The sequence below is a fragment of the Octopus sinensis genome, linkage group LG2 (genome assembly GCF_006345805.1).
Source record: "Octopus sinensis linkage group LG2, ASM634580v1, whole genome shotgun sequence".
NCBI lineage: Eukaryota > Metazoa > Mollusca > Cephalopoda > Octopoda > Octopodidae > Octopus > Octopus sinensis.
In genome coordinates, this window is record NC_042998.1 from 190,607,850 (window position 1) to 190,629,776 (window position 21,927).

Sequence of the window (21,927 nt, forward strand, 5' to 3'; positions counted from 1 at the left end):
TCAACTGTTAGTTGGAGCAAAACCTACTAATTTTGACACACCACTATTCATTAGAATTCATACCATTCGCAATTAACGGCTGAATTCAAATAATAATAATAATAAGTGAATATATATAACAAATATAAAACTGCCATCCAGTTATTATATTCAGTACCGTTTGATAAATCAGATTAACAAATAATAACAATAAGCTTAAGTGAACAATAAATCAGATTTTTGTGATATTTCATTCACTTATCTGCCATTGCCAGAAGTGGTAAGGAGATTTAAAAATTAGTTAAGAAAGAGACAGACAAGTACCCTATTCATCACCGTATTTTAAATGTTGAGCACGCAGCTTTGCTGTAAATATGAAGCGAATTTGAAATTATACACGTGTGAATTGCCACAAAACATGAAAAGTATTGTTACTGTTGTGCCAGTAGTGTTATACTGGAAGATTACAGAGGTTAGGCTGAAAATTTTCTTTTTTAATCTTCGATCACCGGTGTCTCGACAATAACTCCCTCTCCCTCCCTCTCTCTCTTTCTCTCTGTCTCTCTCTTTCTCTCTGTCTGTGTTTTTCTCTCTTTCTCTCTCTCTCTCTCTCACACACACACATTCATACACACATACACACACACACATATATATATATAAACATACACATGCATACACATATACTGCTTTGCAGTAAATACTATGTCTTGTTAAAATCATGTGAGGTCTTTCAATGACAAAAGGACTCTGTGTGTGTGTGTGTGTGTGTGTGAGTGTGTGTGTGTGTGTGTGTGTGTATGTGTGTGTGTATGTGTGTGTGTGTGTGTGCGTGCGTGCGTGTATGTGTGTGTATGTGTGTGTGTGTGAGTATGTGTGTGTGTGTGTATGTGTGAGTGTGTGTGTATGTGTGTATGTGTGTGTGTGTGTGTGTGTGTGTGTGCATATGCAGAGAAGAAAAGAGAGTGCCCATGACGTTCTCAAGACATTCAGTGTTAGAGAAATTGGTGTGGTCGATGTTCCTCTTGAACCTGTATTTGTGTGTCTGTTAGAGGAGGTACTATTAAGTTTTCGATACCACAGAGAAGAAAGATTAGATGAAATGTTTATTGAGAGATATGGAAGGTTGAACTTACTAAGGGACACAGGGGGCGGAGATACAAGAGATAGGTGGGGACAATTGTCCCTGGGTGGGGAAGTGATAGTATGCAGCTAGCTATTTCTGGCGAGCAGAAATATTTGTAGTGGCGATATAATACACAGAGAGAAGGACCTCATACCTATTTCTTTATTACACTCAAGGGGCTAAACACAGAGGGGACAAACAAAGACAGACAAAGGGATTAAGTCGATTATATCGACCCTCAGTGCGTAATTGGAACTTATATAATCGACCCCGAAAGGATGAAAGGCAAAGTCGACCTCGGCGGAATTTGAACTCAGAACGTAACGGCAGAAGAAATACCGCTAAGCATTTCGCCCGGCGTGCTAACGATTCTGCCAGCTCGCCGCCTTGAAGGACCTCATACTTGTGAGTTAAAAGGTTATAACATGTTGAAGACTGGATCCTGCCAATAAATCAATTAGATTTTACTTGGGTTCATCTTGGATGCTTGTGGCTGCCACAGGAGCAGAATCTCATTAATATGATGACAACTCGCATGTCGGTTATATTTGAACTTTGTAAATAATTGATCAGTACTGAAGCATTTTATTTATCTAGAGAAGAATCATAGTCTGTGTGATGAAAATTTGAGAAAGTTATATGTGGAGTTACCATAAGAGGTAATCAAAGAATGGTATTTTGAGTGCAATATTGAGTGTTGTGTATGACAAGAAGGTGTGAGTTAGAGATATCCATGATATGTGTAGTGGAAAAGAGCTCAGGCTGTTGAAACCTGTTTGCCATGTAAAAGATGATCCCAAGGCCTCTGTTCATGGTGTCAATGTACGTATGGCTTGAGATGTTTAAGCTGTGTGTGGATGGCACCTATTGAGAAGTTGTTAGGCTTGTCAGAAGTATTAGCAAGTTATTAATTCCCAAATGGGATATATAGGTGTCATTACGGAAATTTAGGGTATATCAGGGTTAATAGAGTGAGGGCTGGAAACAGCTTCGTCATCAAACCGTTCAATGACGCAGTTTAACAAGACACCTTTGAGTTGTATTATGAAGGAGATAAGCGAGTGACTTCAATCCTCGGAAGTTCTTGTGACAGACACTGTCGAAGGCTTTACGAATGTCTACAATAACATTCTGTTGTGTCTGGGGAGAGTCATTTTCTTTTTGTGCCTGATAATATAACACACTCACCGGTAAAATTTCCGTTTTTTTCTTATTTTTATTGTCCTAAAATTTTCGTTGCGTCTTGCAACCAGACACAACAAAATATTCTTCAACACACGAACTCATATAAAGAATCTTGTTAACTAAATCCAAAAACGAAATGCAATAACATTGCTTTCAGCGTAATTCTCAGGTACTTGCTATCATTGATGAATATCGCAAGAGAGTACGTCTCCAGTCTACGCAGAAATAGTTAAATTTGTGCCGTTTATAATATCTGCCATGTAGGTTATATATGATTTTACTGAAGCCATACTAATATTCACTGAAGGAGACTCAAGTGTTTTATTGACAACTGTCTCAATTGTTTTTGAGATGTTGGAATGAAAGCGTTAGATTGGTGGCTGGCAGGATTAAGCAATTTTTAATGCTTTTAGAAACTGAACGCATCGTAGCATGTTTCCAAAGATTGAGATAGATATATGGAAAGGAACAGAGAAAGTGGGGAAGTGTGTGTATCTATGAGTGAGAGAGAAAGAGAAAGAGAGAGTCAGAGAGTAAAAGAGAGGGGAAAGAGAGAAGGAGTGAGAGCGAGAGAAGTTCTACCTGTAGATGTTGCGATGGGTAGATACCTTGTATTTTGGGTGACTTTCAAGAGGAATTAAAGGGGTACCTTTTGCTTGTGCTATTGTACGCGAATCAACTGAAAGGTTTTCGCCGCATGAGCTTTGACTACGAAGATGGCTTCAATCACCAACTTAGCCGCCTGAGATAGATAAAGGGTGAGAAACATTGGCTATCTTGGATGGTGGATCTAAAGCCAGCGTAGCACCGACCAATTGAGTTGTAGTGCCAGAGAGCTCGAGTTGAGATTTGCTGTTGGACAACGTATAGTTGCCTTATTAGTCTGTAATTACACGAAACTAAAATATATAGGTAACGGTTAGGTTTCAAGGTGAAGAATATATTAAGGTTATTTGTCAGAGATACAAGTATTTTTATTTATTATTTTATTCCTTCTCGAGCCACGCCTGGCTCATAAGGGCCGGTTTCCCGGTTTCTTGGAGTATAGTTTCCCCACCTGGACGGGACGCCAGGTGGGGAGTGAGAGAAAGTTGTGGCGAAAGAGTCAGCAGAAGTTCGCCATTACCTTCTGCCGGAGCCGCGTGGAGCTTAGGTGTTTCGCTCAAAAACACACATATCGCCCGGTCTGAGATTCGAACCCGCGATCCTTCGACCGCGAGTCCGCTGCTCTAACCACAAGGTCATGTGCCTCCACAAGAGATACAAGTATGAGTGGATATTAACTGGTGCTAACAGTTAACGGTGGCAAACGATTCGGTCTCTACACCAGTTACATCGGTGTTGGTGGAGTGCGAGAGCGAGAAGTCTTTGTGTACTTTGAAGCCACCAAGAATAATGACTTCAGAGTGAAATAAGTATCTTCAATGTAGTCAAGTAGCTGATTGTGACTGGGTGAGTTTGGTGTGCGAGCGATAGAAGAAATAGTTGAATTTAGAGAAAAAGGGGGAAAAAGCCTTTGGGTCAGAACAACTGAAAGTCGTTGATGACTTACGTGGTACGTCTGGAATTATCCAGTACGAAATTGTAAGAATAACAGGTATATTAAATTTAGCCCCTTGTGGGTAGTCTAGGCCCTTGTGGGTAGTAAAGAAATAGGTATATTAAATTTACAGACGCGCAATTTCCGAAGCTTACGAGACGAAAGGACTATAAAAGGAAGCAGAAGCAAGTGGCATGGGAAGGAGTGAAAGGCAAGTAGAAAAAGAGAAAGAGGGAGAGAGAGAGAGAGAGAGAGAGAGAGAGAGAGAGAGAGAGAGAGAGAGAGAGAGAGAGAGAGCTGAGATACAGAGCGAAAGATAATTATATACACACAGAAACACACACACATACATGTATGTGTGTGTATGTGTGTATGTTAAATTTTACTTCCACGAGAATGCTCATTTCAATCCCATTTGTTGAAGTTAGAGCTGATGCATGCATTAGAAAATTCGATGCGACTCCTCGAAAACAAAAGGTATCATGTGGTGAGAATATAGAAGAGAATAAAATCTGCTATCAATCTACTCTATGTATCTGAACTGGAAGAATTTGTGCTGAGTAGAGGGATAAAGTTTGTTACTATCGTCAAATTGAACACTTATATATATACCTCTAATTAATGAGCCAACAAAGAAAATTTCAATAGTTGAAATAAATGAGTTACAGTTTAGAATTCGAATATTGAAAAATTCAAAGATTCCTAAGCTAACCATCTACAAGAGGAAAAGGAATGTCAGAAAGATCTTCAAAACTATACCAAAATTCATAATATCGTCTATAGACAATGGCTATGTTTCTGATGTATTGCACAGAATAATCGTAAATAACGACTCTTGTATATAAATTACCGCAAGTATTGAACTCAAACTGTCAGTTATATTAAGGAAGCCCTGTCTTACCGACAGCCACGTCAGTATGTCATGCTCTGAGCAGTTTGTTGGTTAATGTTTCTTCTTTCGTAAATAGAACTTCCTCCTGTCTGAAAGTTCAGCTCGTAACATACAGCTAATCAAATACATGGCCATTATGTTCTGCCAAATGATTAGTATTGATGTATTCAGGTTATTTGTTATAGTTCCAACTGACGAAGCTGTGTCACTTGTCAGAGCCAGACTGGAAGCAAACCAAAGTCATCAAAAAAAGGACAAATATACCAACAAATAGCAGAAAGAAAATTCTGACATTGTGCATAAGAATGGCAAATTTCCATATCAAAAACAAGTTATACATCAAGTGGAAATGACAGCTGTAGATTCATTATCACCAATAATGCCCCAAATCTATATAAAATACGAACATTTTGAATATATAATTCTTGAAAGTGGAACAGTAAAACTTTAACTAAATTTTTGATACATATATAACACCTTCGACACCAGTAGGATGTCGCAGCTCTGCTGAATCGTATGGATTCTTGGAATTCCAGAGAACAATGGAAACTGTTGATAGAACATCAGTGTAGAGGAATACGATAGGAAATAATCTACACCAATGAATCTATGATTAAACAATACAATTATAAAGAAAGAAATGTCATGATTTCCAGAGTATAAAGTAAAATTAAATCAGAAAACATTGACAATCTCATTTGAAGAGTCTTGCCGAAGAAATATCGAGAATTTGTGGAATGAATAGAACCATATCAGTCTTTAGAAGTAATTGTATTGCACAGAATCTTCTCCAAAAGCAAACGTATGCGGAAGATACTGAAGATTGCATGGTGAACAGACGTAGAAAATGATAGCAAAGAGGCTCATTATCTTGCTTGGAGAATGTGAAATTTAAAATATTTTTCAAAATACTATGCCCGCATGTATCATTTTACAAGCTGCATTGTCATTGTCAGGCGTCGCGGTAAATTGCACAAACATATCAAGCAATTGTTTGGAGCCTTGGAATAAAGTTAGTCCATAAATGTTGTAAAGTACAGGAGTTGTATTAGAATAGTAAAAATCTCCCATTTGAATTTACCCTTTTACTCTTTACTCTTTTACTTGTTTCAGTCATTTGACTGTGGCCATGCTGGAGCACCGCCTTTAGTCGAGCAAATCGACCCCAGGACTTATTCTTTGGAAGCCTAGTACTTTTTCTATCGGTCTGTTTTGCCGAACCGCTAAGTTACAGGGACGTAAACACACCAGCATCGGTTGTCAAGCGATATTGGGGAGACAAACACAGACACGCAAACACACACACACACACACACACACACACACGCACACACACACACACGCACACGCGCGCACGCACACACACATATATATATATACATATATACGACGGGCTTCTTTCAATTTCCGTCTACCAAATCCACTCACAAGGCTTTGGTCGGCCTGCGGCTATAGTAGAAGACACTTGCCCAAGGTGTCACACAGTGAGACTGAACCAGGAATCATGTGGTTGGTAAGCAAGCTACTTACCACACAGCCACTCCTACGCTTAATTTGTTCATATTGTTTTCTGATTTAGCCACAAGGCAAGCAATTTCAGGGGAATATGGTGCAAAATGTATTCTTGTTTATATCGCTACCATGGTGATAGATCCCCGGCGCTGAGACAACCAGATCACGTGACTTTGACCTTCTTTTGTTTTGTCAATGATGAGCGCTCGACCGCTAGAGGTTTCAGCAAGTCATCTCCCCGCCAGCGACATACAGAATAACAAGGGCTGTATTTGAGCAACTGCTGATTCTAACGATGAAGCTTTTCTATCTTGGTTAGGAACCGCTCCGTCCTTCAAATAATTAAAGATAGAAGAGAGCATACATACATATGTACATAAATGTATGTATGCACACACACACATACATATTCTATTGTTGACTAAGCCGTTAAGAGAAAGTTAGTTTCAGTTGACATCAATTTTGCAATAATTTGACCCTACTCACACTGGTGAGTCACCACATCAGTAAATATTCCCCTGTTCTTAAACCTGCTTTAAAATCTCAATAAATTAATCTATCTATCTATCTATCTATCTATCTATCTATCTATCTATCTATCTATCTATCTATCTACCTACCTACCTACCTACCTACATATCTGACATTTATACATATAAACATATACATATATCTATATATATAAAACTCAACTTGTGTGTCTGTGTGTGTGTCTGTGTGTTTAACTTCCCGGCACATCTCCTCCAACAAATCGTAGAACCAGCAAAAATGGGTCACTTAAAGTTTAGGCGAATGAAAATTGAACTGCGCTATTTCTGTTCCGAAATTCATCTCGTAAGTGCAAAAATCGATAATGTGTTTGTTTAGGCCTTATCCCATGCATTGGATAGTGAACTTTACTCAGTCAGCTGTTTGACGTGAACTGTGTTCACCACGCGTGCAAGCATGCATAAATTGCATGAAAAATAATAAATGAAGATATAAAAACGAATCGCCGTAAACATTGTAGAAATTCGTCAAAGAAATGAATTTTCGGGATGTAGCCTGGAGGGCTTTTTCGTATTAATCGTTTGGACTTTGTAAACACATACCAATATTTTTCATAACATTTTTAACGCTTTGAATTAAATGTGACCATTTTGCGCTGAGTCTGTAGTTTGAATCACTTTAACCAAATTTTAGCAGGCCTGATTTTTGATCATCACGATACATCGCCAGCGACTCCCTGAAACTCTCCCCTGAAATCCCCGTTGAGAAATCTATTATATATATAATAATACTTTGAATGTGACTCCTGAGAAAGAGTAAAAGTAATTATCCGTTGAACGACGGGTATTACTGCTAGTATTTCATATATATGTAAATGTGTGTGTGTATCTATGTGAGTGTAAAATAACAAAGAAAAATGTTAAGATGTGATAAATTCAATGTGCAAAATTTTGAATATGATTAAAGAAAAATACAAATATTTGTAAAAATGTGTTTCTTATTGCAAGATTCTCAAAAGATATCGAAATATTCAAATTTATTTACAACTGTTATACGATATTAATTATTTTGATATTTTAATCTTGTTCATCTCATCAGAAATAGTATTCTGCTGAATAAACATATAAATGTAGAATGATATGAAACAATAAATTAAAGATTCATAGAAATCTATTCTTGACTATTTACTATTGCCACAACTGTTAAACAGCGATGCAAAAATATTCACTCTTATCCGAAAATACAAAAGTAGACATTATCTTTCATGATTTACAATGAAACGCATGCTGAAAAATGGGGTAGCTAATAATTTTCAAATACTCATCATAGCATTTTCCTCTTGGCCATATACTTGAACATTCTTATCATTTCTTCATTATGAACAGAAATGTCTTTTTGGTGTACAGTAGAATGAGAACAGAGATTACACAACGTAACAATTTTCAAAAAAAAAAATTTGTTTATTGTATTTTTTTTTATTGTTTATCAATCCATTTTTTTCTGGTGATTCCAAAAATGAAATTATTTTTTGTGTATCATCAACAGTTAAAAAAAAATATGTCGACTTTCAATGTTGTTATATATTCGGTATTGTTATAATGTTCCGCTACTAAATTTATGTCTAATTTTCTCTTTCAGACTAATTACTAAGTTCTGCTACTTGGACTCAAGCATGATTCTGCAGAAGGGTGACTGTTCATAGATAGCTCAACACGAAGTCTCAAAGCAGTATTGCTCCACAATGGAAATAAATATACTTCTTTGCTTCTTGCACACTCCATACAAATGAAAGAAAATTACGATAATATCAAAGAACTTCTCGACTGTGTAACAGTATTGCTGCGTGTTCACCTGCTGGATTTGATGGTTTTATTTCACATACTGTATTTGAGTGGTAATCATTATCTTTAAGCTTCTCCGAGAGGATTCTCTGTGACTCTGGTGTCAGAGAGATTTTTCAGCTGCTGAGCACTCGACTTTAGGTCGTTTGCACGAATAAAACTTGATATGGAAATAAAATTGTGTAGCTTTTGTACCATATTAATAATGAAACAATAACAGCCTCATTTTGCACTTTACACAAATGCAAGGTTCAAAAAGTATGCATAACAGGGAGCATAAAAAACTTTTACACTATAAATAAGAATTCTCGATGGAAGCCTTTTTACAATTTAACGTAGTTCCATTGTAAACATGTGTCATTTGTATACAATTTCTTTCCAAAAAGAAGATAATTTCCTCCGGATCTTCACAAATTGTAAACTCTAAATCACACACTTCAATGACACACTCTTTGATTTTATTATCAGACACATAACGTAAGCACATAATAGCTTGTTGAATGTAGAAAACATCTGTAGTTTCATCCATAAGAAATGATTATATTGTTGTTGCCTTTATTTCATTTAATATTGATTTTCTTACATAAGTGGCCAACGATTTCATTATGTCTTTTTAAAAACTGCTTGAGAGCATTGACACATGTGGTCTCTCTTTTTTCCGACTAGATACTCTATAGAGCATTCTAGACGTGTCTTGATAACACTCATTTTTGTCAAACGGTTCGACGAATTCAAGAGAATTTTTTTCTTGTCTAAACTTGTTTGGCTTTCATTCTCTCCACTTAACGCTCGCTAGTCCTCGTTGAGCTGAATATAAAGTTGTAACATCTATTGTTTATTTATTTCAATATTTTCTTGCATTCTTTGCCACATATGTTTGTTTCTTTGCTGCTGCAAAAGATTTTTCCAAAGAACTTAGACTTATTCCGTCTGACTAGATGTTTCCTGTACTTCTGACGATGCATGCTTTTTTGCGCTGCACGTACCTGATATCAATAATTTGTTCCTACAGATCTCCGTGTTATTTTCTGATTTATTTGCTTTCACAGCAATAATCGACAATCGAAGCTACTCATACAAAAGAGTTCTACAGATTACTCAAGATAAGGAATATTCTTTTCTTTGTGCTTGTAGAAAGACCGTTCCCTTTTATTCATGAGTAACTTACTACTTACTGGTTTATTTGTCCCTATTGAGGTATTGACAATACCAGAGAAAAAAACTATTTTTTACCGGGTGATATATTTTTATACATATTTTTATATTTTGGTGATGAGCGTTGATACATTTGCCATTATAAATATAGATCTCTTTAAACAACCTATATTACATGCATTTCAAATTCTGGTTTATTTTTTACTCTTTTACTCTTTTACTTGTTTCAGTCATTTGACTGTGGCCATGCTGGAGCGCCGCTTTTAGTCGAGCAAATCTACCCCAGGACTTATTATTTGTAAACCTAGTACTTATTCTATCGTTCTCTTTTGCCGAACCGCTAAGTTATGGGGACGTAAACACACCAGCATCGGTTGTCAAGCGATGTTGGGGTGGGGGGGACAAACACAGACACACAAACATACACACACACATACACATATATCTACATATATACGACGGGCTTCTTTCAGTTTCCGTCTACCAAATCCACTCACAAGGCTTTGGTCGGCCCGAGGATATAGTAGAAGACACTTGCCCAAGGTGCCACGCAGTGGGACTGAACCCGGAACCATGTGGTTGTTAAGCAAGCTACTTACCACACAGCCACTCCTACGCCTATTTTCTTCATAAAAGACTCAGGCCAAACGCCTGCTTACTTCTAATCACTCATCTAATAACGATTTGTAAAGCAGATACAAAAATCAAGCATATTGTGGGTATGTGTGTGTAGGTATATAAAGGAAGAAGGAGTTATCATCATAAATTACGATAATTGCAGAAAAGCATTATTAAAACGTATTTTTATAAGAGATAATGGTGTCATTGAGACCCAAAGGTGTCAGGTAATGCTGAATAAGTGCTATAGACAAACCATAGTTAAGTACCAGATTCGGTAATATTGCGAATAAAGGGTTCAACGTTGGTTCTATGTCAGCGTGTGTATATAAGAAGTGTTTGCGTAATAAAATAAAAAACGAAGGCTGTGTAGATGGGAATGACCAAGTTTAAAAATCTGCTGGACAAGGGAATTTTACATTGCTTATAAACTCTATATTTGGAAGGACTCATTTTAAACTCTGTTGGACTTTTGGACTTTACTCATAGGATATTGGAATATAGCATGTATACCATTATGCTTAAGAATTGGATTTAAATCTTCAATGCCCATACATATCTTGCATCTATTTTCTTTCCTCCATCTCACTCTCTATTTTGTATCACATCTAAACTAACTATGACTTAACTATCCCCTCACACCGTCTCCGATGAAGGGATATAATTAATAAATACCCTACAAACAGCTGTAAGACCTTCCATCTATAAATGCTCTAATATCTACACAGCCTTGGTTTTTTTTTATCTTATTACGTAAAAAATTCTTATATAAAAGTATTTTTATTCACTTTTAATGAAAATAATGTTGATTTTAAAAATAAATTCCGTATTAAAGTTGGAGAGGTTATAATATCTTGTTTAATACATTATTTATTAATTTTAAAATATAAACGTTAGTTTTTGTACTTCGGCGACTGCAGTGAGTTGCACATTTTATATATTGATTTAGAAATGCTGCAACTAGTATCTGAGAAATAGGTGCTTGAAATTTGTTTCGTATTAAGATATATTTTTTGAATTTTGATTAAAAGGATACATTTGACACGAAGAACAAAAAAATGCAAGGGTTCAAACACCTAAAGAACTCTCCTTGTACATGTACCTGTGTATAGGGGCATAGTTATATGAATATAGCTATACGCGTGTTTAACTATGTCTCTCTTTCTCTTTCCCCTCCCACTCTCTCGTTATCTCTCTCCATCGTAGATTTAGCACACTTACCTGTACAATAGATTTCTTAGACATCGAGCTAGTGCCTTTCTGTCCACAAGTCGTTTTGCCAAGATTCTTCAGCTTCCTCTGTATTATGCTGCACACTTCCAATCAGTTAGGGATCTTGTTTCCAGTCCATTATTTGATGTCGTCAGTCCACAAACGTCTTTGGCAGTCTCTTGCTCTCTTCCCTTCCACATTTCCTGTCAAAATGGTCTAGGACAATGGTACGTGGTACCTTGTATGCCTAAAATAGAATAGCTTTATGCACTCGATTCTCGACAATAGGTGACTTTGGATTTTCGGGTTCTCTAGTGCTGCAGCGTTTGTTAGCTTGTCTTTCCAACATATTCTGCCAAGTTTGCGAAAAATCTCCATCTCGAAGTCATCTATCAACTCCATTGTCCGTACATTGTCCAATTTCTGCTCCGCAGAAGACAATTGACTTCTCATAACAACCTAAATATAATTTACACTCTCGATGAATGCAGGAGAGAGCGAGAGAGAGAGAGAGAGAGAGAGAGAGAGAGGGAGAGAGGAAGAGAGAGAAGACAAAGAGGAAGAGGGGAAGTGGAATAAAGGAGAAGAGAGCGAAAGAAGGAGAGGAAGCGAGAAGAGAGAGGAAGAGAGAAGAGAGAGGAAGAGAGAGAATGAAGAATCAAGGATTATAATTATTATTTCTTTTTATCAATTAATCACTTTCTTACAGTGCACGTTCTTCTGTCTGGTGGCGCGTAGCTTTGTGGTTAGGCTGCTGCAATTATAATCGTAAGATTGCAGTTTCGATTCCTGGACCGAGTGATGTGTAGTGTTTTAGAGTAAAACTCTTCATTTCACGTTACTCCAGTACACTTGCAGTACCGGGTTGACTCTGCTTCGCTGATTTGCTTTAATAAAGCTGAAACCTGTCTAGAGTTACTATCTTACTACCAAAGACCAAAGTCACTCCCACCGCATTCTAACTTTGACTAAACTGAGTCAATTTAAATTCGTGAGTTGCCCCCTCTGTTTATTCGTTTTAAACCAGAAATAATCATTAAGCTTATGATTGTTTAACTTTTCACCACAACTGTAATTTTAATTAATTAAAATTTCCTTACTCACTAATTAAGCAGATTCCCCGCTTTCAGTTAACGTCCTCATTGCGATATATAATAGTTTAATGTTAAAAACAGTGAAATTAGCATAGAATGGCAGACTGGATTATTTATTGTATCTTAACTTGGAATCTCCTGTTGCTGAGAAAGGCATAATACTTCCTAGAAGGGGTGTATTCTGCCTATCAGATCAATAAATAGCAGTAATGTATTAAGGATAAGTCAATTATTTTTCACCATTTTGCAGAAAAATGCTCTAGCGTGAAGGAGATAAATGAAATTAGTTTTGTGTAATTAATATTTTCGAGCTTTACTACTTAGTTAAACTGGTTGAAGTGGAGAGAGTGGAAAACGTGTGCTCTGCTAAAGAAAAGATTAGATGTGTCGTATTTGATATAGTTTTCTGCCGTGAATATCATTAAGTCTTGTGAACAAACGTGTCAGAATGAAGGTGCGAGATACAACTAGTTTGTAAAAGAATGAAAGATATGAAAATAATGTGTTAGTTGAGAACAATAAGTTAGACGAGGTACTGATAAAGTAGCATATGAATATCCTGAAATCAGATAAATTTATAAAATTGGAAAAATTAATGGAAACTCGGGGGCCATAGTTCAAGGACGGTAGTGTAACAAAATCAACGACATATCATTACACCATTACAATAAAATGTTAAAAGCTAGCTCACTGCATGTTCATCGATGCAACTTTGCGTTAGTCTGAAATCTAATATGCCAGATTTCGATTCATGCGAAAAACAGATGGAAATATACAATTACAGCAATTAAAAAAAAAAAAAGAATCATATTTGAAATATAAAGGACTTAGGAAAGTTTGTGAAATTTGAATTTTAGTTCCTGTGTGAATGGTAGCTTTGTAGGAAGTTGTTGTGGTACGTCACATTAGAGTGTTAATGGAATAGCTTACAAATATTCTTTTGTTAAATTCTATTACATGAGCTTCCTTCTATATTATACAGTAACTACACACAGAGAAAGAAAAAGAAAGACAGAGAGAGAGAGAGAGAGAGGGAGAGAGAAAGATAGAAAGAAAAAGAGAGAAACAGAAAGGTGAGGGTGAGAGAGAGAAAGAGAGAATGAGAGGCAGGCTGTTATTTAAGATTCAGTTTCCTACCTGACCGTACTCCTGGAAGAAAAATAATCTTGCCACTGACATGTTGCAATGTTTTATTTAATAGATAGAGTTCTATGTCACAGAATTTAAACCAACACTTCTCATAATGCTCTCTCTGTTTTGAGATTTGACAAAGCATTTTAACTAACATTTGGTTATATTATATGTTTTGCTTATTTTGTTCTAAAATTGATAGCATTCACATTTGAACAAGAAAAATATTTGCTCTTAGAAAATATTCTTTTTTTTTTCACTTTCGTTTATATTTACACCTATTCAGTTTCACGATATCTTACGTTGCAAAATAGTAAAAATTTTATTTTTTATCTCGGGAATAACACAATAATCTGTAATATAAATTATATAACATAATACCTTCAGTTTGGAAATACCGATTTAAAATTATTTTGTCAATTCTTCTAAGTCAGAATCCCGGTAGATATGGAAAAGATATCTATAGCCTTTTCCCATATACAGGTGACGGTGGCTTTAACCTCAACAGATGTCATTTATTTGAAGTGATACGCAAATAAATTATAAGCTATTTTAAAGTATTATTTACCAGGGAAGTTAATCAAGGTTCAAAATCATATCCCAAGATGATTCAGAGATAGGACATGTATGTGATTGCTCGACTTTCAAGAGAAACCTTCTCCCAAATAAGATCTCATAGTCTTAAAAGGATTCATTGCATAATGTAGTCCTGTATATCTTAATGACAGATAGGATGCCTACGGTTGGAACTCTCGTAATCATGTGTCTGCCCGTTCACAGCTGATCCTGAATAAAAGAACAGAAGTAACAATGACGACGACGATAACGATGACCATGGAACTCTGAAGCGAGGGCGACACAGTATTTCTATTACATTTAGCAACAAACAGCATAAGATAGTTCACTCTTAATAACACAGGTTACCAAATCTATATATAAAGCTGAAGTTGTCTGTGTATGGCAGGTTTGGTAGCCTCCAACTAACACTATCTCCTCCGAGACCCTGCGCCGCAAGTTGACCAAAATTGAGAGTATGATAGAAGAAGGCTTACTCTTGACTTCCATAGAAGAAAAAATTCAAATCGGACCATGTTAACACCAACAATTATTTACATCAAAAAGGTGCTTTTTTTCCATGAATATCCCTATTTTTTACGATTTTTTGACTGTTGTGTCGCCATTTTTCGGTGTATTTCAACCAGAAAAATGTTCACTTAAAGAGAATAACAAGCTACATAATGCAGTAGTAACGAAACTAAAGCACGCAGAGTAAAGCCGCTTGGCACAGATTGACCTTGGACTCTGTTGTGTGTGCGTACTAAGTTTAAATGTTCCAGCTCCCTTCCGCTGTTTACAGTAGTGCTTGGAAGGAATGGGTGTAGCGTTTATGTAAACACATGTACATAATCACACGCAGGAGTGGCTGTGTGGTAAGTAGCTTGCTTACGAACCACATGGTTCCGGGTTCAGTCCCACTGCGTGGCATCTTGGGCAAGTGTCTTCTGCTATAGCCCCGGGCCGACCAATGCCTTGTGAGTGGATTTGGTAGACGGAAACTGAAAGAAGCCTGTCGTATATATGTATATATATATATATATATATATGATGGTGTGTGTGTGTGTGTATGTGTTTGTGTGTCTGTGTTTGTCCCCCTAGCATTGCTTGTCAACCTATGCTGGTGTGTTTACGTCCCCATCACTTAGCGGTTCGGCACAAGAGACCGATAGAATAAGTACTGGGTTTACAAAGATTAAGTCCCGGGGTTGATTTGCTCGGCTAAAGGCGGTGCTCCAGCATGGCCACAATAAAATGACTGAAACAAGTAAAAGACTAAAAGAGTAAGAGAGATATATACACAAACACACAAACACACACTAAGATTTACTGAGGTCAAAATAAACGACATCTATATTTTAGCCCTGTTCCAGAACTTTTAGAATTACGTCAAAGTGACGAAAAAACTGTGTTAGTCATATGTATTCTTTCTACTATAGACACAAAGCACGAAATTTTGGAGGAAAAGAGCTAGTTGATTACATCGACTCCAGTGCGTAACTGGTGCTTATTTTATTGACCACGAAAGTATAAAAGGCAAAGTCGACCTCGGTGGAATTTGAACTCAGAACGTAAAAGCGGGAGAAACGCTGCTAAGCATTTTGTCTGGTGTGCTAATTGCGTTTTAGTTTTTCTAATTTTTATTTATGACTAGCAGTATCGCCCGGCGTTGCTCGGGTTTGTTTCGACCCTTTAGAATTGTAATTTTTGAAAAATAAAATGTTGCATAATGTAGCTTGTTATTCTCTTTAGGTGAACATTTTTCTGGTTGAAATACACCGAAAAATGGCGACATAGCAGTAAAAAAATCGTACAAAATAGGGATTTTCATTGAAAAAAAAACACCATTTTGATGTAAATAATTTTTGTTGTTAACATGGTCCGATTTGAATTTATTCTTCTACGGAAGGAAGAGCAAGTCTTCTTCTATCATAATCTCAATTTTGGTCAACTTGCACCGCAGGGTCTCGGAGGAGATAGTTTTAGTTGAAGGCTACCAAACCTGCCATACACAGACAACTTCAGCTTTATATATATAGAGATTTCTCTAATTTTTTATAGTCTCCAGGTGATGTAGTATATTGCAATTTTTAGTTGTATGTGAATGATGAACCGAAGGGAAAGTTGGAATCATGAAGTTTATAAAATTTATACAAGATCAAACAAAACTAGATAGGAAATAATTGATAAATTACATATATATCCCATGCAGAAATCCTTACAGAAGTGATGATTAATGATGTAAGTACAGTACCTTGCTAAAATCTCTCTCTATATAAAGCTGAAGTTGTCTGTGTAAGGCAGGTTTGATAGCCATCAACTAACACTATCTCCTCAGAGACCCTGCGGCACAAGTTGACCAAAATTGAGAGTATGATAGAAGAAGGCTTGCTCTTCATTCCGTAGAAGAAAAAATTCAAAAATTATTTACATCAAAAAGGTGCTTTTTTTCTATGAAAATTCCTATTTTTTACGATTTTTTGACTGTGACTGCTGTGTCGCCACTTAGCGGTGTATTTCAACCAGAAAAAATGTTCACTTAAAGAAAATAACAAGCTACATAATGCAAAATGTTTACTTTTCAAAAATTCTAATTCTAAAGGATCGAAACAAACCCGAGCAACACCGGACGATACTGCTAGTAAACAAATAAAATCGAAAAGTCAAGAAACACTCTTTGATTTCTGAAGTAAAACGCTAAGGGTCAAGCATTCAAATTTCAAAATTTCAATTCTGACAGTAATTTCAACAATAATCCCACTCACCTTACCAGCCTTGGTCTAACCTTAAATAATCTACAGGTGTGTTTGAGGTTGCTAAAATAACAGAAGGCGGGGAGCTTCAAATTTTTCCAGTGCTGTATTCAGTATGGTGCAAATGGCAAATTATAGCAGGAGTGGCTGTGTGGTAAGTAACTTGTTTACCAACCACATGGTTCCGGGTTCAGTCCCACTGCGTGGCACCTTGGGCATGTGTGTCTTCCTCGGGCCGACCAAAGCCTTGTGAGTGGATTTGGTAGACGGAAACTGAAAGAAGCCCGTCGTATATATGTATATATATATGCGTGTGTGTGTTCGTGTGTCTGTGTTTGTCCCACTAGCATTGCTTGACAACCGATGCTGGTGTGTTTATGTCCCCGTTACTTAGCGGTTCGGCAAAACAGACCGATAGAATAAGTACTGGGCTTACAAAAGAATAAGTCCCGGGATCGAGTTGCTCGATTATAGGCGGTGCTCCAGCATGGCCGCAGTCAAATGACTGAAACAAGTAAAAGAGTAAAAGAGTAAAAGAGAGTAAATAAAAAACTTATAAAAATTTCTAATTTCTTGTGATTCTAGTTATAGGTCAATAATTTGTATATATTGCTTAATGCTATATACTATTAAAGGTATAAGATTAAAGAAACAAAGCACGTTATATTTAATAGAATTGTCGGGTGTAGTCCAAGGGTAGCCTCGAAGAAAGCTGAATGTTTAATCTGATATTTCACATTGAGTAATTATGGAAGTTTCGAAAGTACACTTTGTTGAGCTATCCCTTGGGTATTAGTTGGCTTTAACCCGGCCCTGGTCCAAGTCCTTTATAAACTAGCGACAATATGTCACCTTCATCCTGAAGAGAAGACCATGCATATCTATAAATTCCGACACACACACGCATATATGTGTATATATTTACATGCACATACGTACATATATACATATATACTGTATACACACACACACATACATACAGAGACGCGCATATATACAACATACTTACACACACACGTACTCACACATACACACATGGAGGCGCGCACGCACACACATACACAGACATACGCACACGCATATATTTGACACCACATAAAGGCGGCGAGCTGGCAGAAACGTTAGCACGCCGGGCGAAATGCTTAGCAGTATTTCGTCTGCCGTTACGTTCTGAGTTCAAATTCCGCCGGGGTCCACCTTGCCTTTCATCCTGTCGGGGTCGATAAATTACGTACCGGTTATGCACTGGGGTCGATGTTATCGACTTAATCCCTTTGTCTGTTCTTGTTTGTCCCCTTGTGGGTAGTAAAGAAATAGGTATTTCGTCTGCTGCTACGTTCTGAGTTCAAATTCCGCCGAGGTCGACTTTGCCTTTCATCCTTTCGGGGTCGATAAATTACGTACCAGTTACGCACTGGAATCGATGTAATCGACTTAATCCGTTTGTCTGTCTTTGTTTGTCCTCTCTGTGTTTGGCCCCTTGTGGATAGTAAAGAAATAATATATGTGACACCAGCCACATCAACACTACAGCATAGCTGTCCAGTTCATCACTCTTTTAACAGTGTCCGCACACAGTGACTCTACATACTCAAGGAAACGGAAAGAACAACGCTTCATATTCGAACGTGGGACCATGTTACCGATGCGTTTAAACAAACGCTTTTCCTTCCACTCCTACTCATCCTCTCAACTAGGTAATCCCTATCTGATCTTTCAGCTCTCCTCTTACGTCAATGTTTCCCTTCACATCACCTTGTCCTTTGCCCGCTTTTATCTTTCTCTTTTCTTCTACCGCTGTCACCAAGTCCCTCCTCCTCCTTCCTGTATACTATGATGTTGACTTTCTCTTGCCTTCCTCTTCAGCTGCAACCAATTTAAACACAGATGACTTAAAAACCAAACTGCCTTTCTTTAATTTCACTTCTATTAGTTTTTCTCAGACGAAGGTCACTGTTCGAAACGTTGGATTTTTCGCTCGCTGCGTCAATTTCACGATATTCTTTCTGCACACACACACACACACACACACACACACCACACACACACACACACACACACACACATACACACATTCATTGTTACATACGCACTTGCAGGCTAATAAACGAGGGAAAATAACACTCAATGCATTTAGTTGAGGCGTTAGGAATACGTCCACATCCTCAGATATACTCAGTCAGACAAGGGAGAATTTATAATGAATTTTAAAATGACCAGGAGAGAAAGATATTTGGGCAGCTCAGGTTACGTGGATACTTTAGCTTCGTGTAACAACTGTCGTCACTTAAATGTCAAGTCCTACAGTATGCTCACTACCTGACGCTAACGTACAGTTTGCCTTATCACGTTGGATATATAACGAAAGCATCGCCTGGCTTGTACTAACCAATAGAATCACTTGAAGATTTGGACGCTTTTCTAAACTAGGCACACGGCCCGAAATTTTTGTGGAGGGGACCAGTCGATTAGACTGGTACTTAATTTATCGACCCCTAAAGGAAGAAAGACAAAGTCGACCTCGGCGGAATTTGAACTCAGAACGTAAAGACAGACGAAATACCTATTTCTATTTCTTTACTACCCACAAGGGGCTAAACACAGAGAGGACAAACAAGGACAGACAAACAGATTAAGTCGATTATATCGACCCCAGTGCGTGACTGGTACTTATTTAATCGACCCCGAAAGGAGGAAAGACAAAGTCGACCTCGGCGGAATTTGAACTCAGAACGTAAAGACAGACGAAATACCTGTTTCTTTACTACCGACAAGGGGCTAAACACAGAGGGAACAAACAAGGACAGACAAAGGGATTAAGTCGATTATAACGACCCCAGTGCGTAACTGGTACTTATTTAATCGACCCCGAAAGGATGAAAGGCAAAGTCGACCTCGGCGGAATTTGAACACAGAACGTAGCGGCAGACGTAATACGCTAAGCATTTCGCCTAACGTGCTAACGATTCTGCCAGGAAGATTTAGACGCTTACATAACCTGATATGATATGAAACACGTGCGCGCACGATCTCCACACACACACACACACACACACACACACACACACAATGAGTATGGCACAATTACTCATCTGCATGCTGCCACTGGTTATATGTAAAACGGCTGCATAAGAAAAAACCCTACCGGACTCATTATAAGTACATATTTCACTCGTTATCTAAATTGAGCTCCCTCAATGTATGTTGACATATAAATTTAGTGTAATTCATTCATTCATTTAAATTATTCGTTCATTCATTCATGCATGCTTAATATGTATATACACATCTGTATATAAATATTCGTTTACATATATTTGTATATATAAGTGTATATATACATACATATCTGTATTCATAGAAATGCATCCATATACACATACATATACTTATACATACACATCATATATATATATATATATATATATATATATATATACATATACATATATATATGTATACATACATACATACATATATACATATATATATTATATATATATATATATGTATGTATACATATGTATATATATACACACATATATATATATATATACATATATATATACGTACATAGATACATTATACACACACACGCTTGCACACACACACATACACACACACACACACGTACACATACAAATATTCTACCTATATTTCAGTGTGGACTTGAAAAAAAAAAAGCTCCACGTAAAAAAAAAAACTTATTTGATATATAAAATATAGTATAAAAAGAACAACAAACACCACCCAACACCCCAACACCCCGAACCACAACACCAGCAGCAAAATGCAGTACTGTACAACGTGATATGTGCCATAATGCAATTTAAAAAAAAAAAAAAAAAAAAGAAATGGTTTGTGATTAACTCAGAAAAATAAATGGAAATTGCAGGAGATAAATTTAAGGAAACTGAGTTGAAGACAAAAAGTTGTTTTTAGGACAGCTAAATATAGTTTGTAAGATGAACTGTTGAGAGAATCAATAGTGTACTTCACATAGCAATAAATCATATACTCTTTTCTGGAACCCATTGAAATTTCTAATAACAACCTGCTTTCAGTTTCACTTTCACTTTCTCTCTCTCTCTCTCTCTCTCTCTCTCTCTCTCTTTCTCTCTCTTTCTCTTTTTCTCTCTCTCTGCTTCTATCTCCCTCTTTGTTTCTCTTTCTCTTTCTCTGTCGCTCACGCACAAGCTTTCCCTCTCTTTCTATCACTCCGGCTCTTCTCTATATCTCTCTCTGTCCCTCCTCCCCTTGTTTCTTTTATTCTTCCACAAGCACGCTCTTTCACAGAAACACTAACAGACACATACTCGCATCACGCACACACACACACACACACGATTCCTCATCTTAGTCTTTCTTCTTCCTTTTACCTTTTCCACTCTTTCATCTTTCATGTTTACTTAACCTCTCATTCTTATTTTACTCTCTCCCTCTCTCTCTCCCTCTCTCTGCCTATCTCTCTCTATCACACACATATTCACACACACAAACACACTTCCACAAACAATACATTTATATACACTCACTCTCACATAAACACTCACCTGTCTATCTCTGTCCTTCATTCATATATTTTTGCACAACACTCTTCTCTCACCTTCTTTCATAATTTCTTTCTCTCTCTCTCAATCTCACACACAAACGTACATTCACACTTTCTCTCTCGCATACACATTTATACATTCGCACACAAAATCACACTCGCACACACACACACACATTTATCTTCTTTTAATTCTCTCCCATACATACACTCTTACTCTCTCTCTCTCTTACTCTCTCTCCATCATATAACTCTTTTTTAATATACCTGCACCTCTCTCTTCATTTTTACTG